Here is a 2,086-nt window from a genome sequence, read left to right on the forward strand (position 1 = left end):
CGATGTGGAATGGGATGCTATAGCATAAGCAAGCTGGAGGTGGAAAAACCTTAAGTTACTCGAGGAAAAGAGGCAAAAGTAGTTGGGAAAGTAGCCCTATACCACCAACAAGTTACCAAAGTCTACAACCGCACAGTCAAGCCACACAACTTTAAGGAAAGAAATCTCGTCCTCAAGACAACCAAGCACATAAGGAGGCAGATCTCCGGACCTTTGAAGTTCGCCCCACACTAGGAATGACCTTTTGTGATCAAGGAAGCATATCAGAGTGGCTACTACTACTTGACCTCAGTCAAGGAAGGTACGCTAATGGAGCCTGTCAATGTAAAGTGGCTAAAGCCGTATTACTGCTAAAATGCTTATGCTTATTTTAGAAGGACAAACTTCTTCTATGCAATGATCATTTTGCTTACTCTATGAGGCCTTGTAAAGCCATGCAATGATTGATGTACCCCAAATTTTAATGAAATGAAGGAGCATTTTGTCAAAATCTTTGGTCTATTCATTTCTTTACATTGGCAAAGGTAACTAGAAGGATTTCTTCTAAACAAGCTATAGTAGTAGTCATGCCAAGGCTATAAAAAAAGCCCACGCCAAGCCTATCAATGCCATGCAAGCTGCTCAATGGTTCAATGCTTATGCAACATGCCAAGCTAACACGCCATGCAAAACCATTGAGTCAAGCAACTTAAGCTTTTTCAAAAACTATACTCATGCAACTTGCCAAAGTCTATCAATGCAAAGCAAGCTGCTCAATGATTCAATGTTTATGCAACATGCCAAGTCAACACGCCATGCAAAACTATTGAGTCAAGAAACTTAAGCCTTTTCAAAAGCTATACTTATGCAATATGCTAAAGCCTATGAATGCAAAGCAAGCTACTCAATGGTTTAATGGTTATGCAATATGCCAAGCCAACACACACCATGCAAAACCATTGAGTCAAGCAACCAAAGCTTTTCCAAAAGCTATACTTATGCAATACGCCAAAGCCTATCAATGCAAATCGATTCCAAGCCTATCAATGCAAATCAATTCCAAGCCTATCGAGGCAAATCAATGCTAAGCCTATCAATGCAAATCAATGCTATGCCAAGCCTATCGATGCAAATCAATGTTATGCTTATCGATGCAAATCGATTCCAAGCTTATCGATGCAAATCAATGGTAAGCCTATCGATTCAAATCAATGCTAAGTGGTGTAAACTTGCAAGTGCATAAGATAGTCATAATATAGCATTTGGCAAGTCCAAGTATCGTTCCCACGAGGATTCTAATTCAACCTCCAATTTGATAAACTAAACTGAATATAATGACATTAAAAACACACAAACACGAACATATAAACCTAAACAACAAACTAGACTTGATCTTAATTTATAATTCAATCAAAGATGTGAAGATTTTGTTGTGATGATTTTATAAGCGAACAAAAATAGGACCTAAAATTAAAACTAAGATAAAAGAGAAGAAAACATTGAGTTTTAAGGCAAGTAATGAAAATCTAGGGATTTGGAATCAACCACAAGCAATCCAATTCAGGTTCAATGCATTCAATGGAATATTTCGTCTCTTAGATGACAATCCCCGTATCTAAGTCTAATTAAGGCACTATAGACCATAGCTCTCCTTAAGTATATGATTCTCTCTGGTTAAGGTAGAGATTGTATATCCTAACATGCAGTCTATCCAGTTAGGGCATAAATTTAACATGTAGAACTCATTATGTACAAGAGAACTGGAGAATCATGCAAACCATCAATCTTGTAATTCACAACCCTTATTCACAAGAAGCTAGTTCGAATTATATTGCAGTTACGCCTCAAATCCGTCTTCAAATTACTATATGTAAAGCCCTAAGGTGACAAGTCAAAGAACTTCAACACAAAGCATTCAATTCTTGTAGTGAATAAGAATTCATCTCGTAAAACTAAATATCCATCAAATAGTCATTGAAAACCATAAACATTTATGCTAGGGCATCATCCTAGCCCTAGAAAAAGGATTTAGTTACTCATAGAATACGAAGACGTAATTAAAAATCTTATAAACATGAAAAACTTCCGAAAGATGAAGATGGATAGG

The sequence above is a fragment of the Pyrus communis genome, chromosome 13, assembly GCF_041283825.1.
Source record: "Pyrus communis isolate YQ-2024b chromosome 13, ASM4128382v1, whole genome shotgun sequence".
Classification (NCBI taxonomy): domain Eukaryota; kingdom Viridiplantae; phylum Streptophyta; class Magnoliopsida; order Rosales; family Rosaceae; genus Pyrus; species Pyrus communis.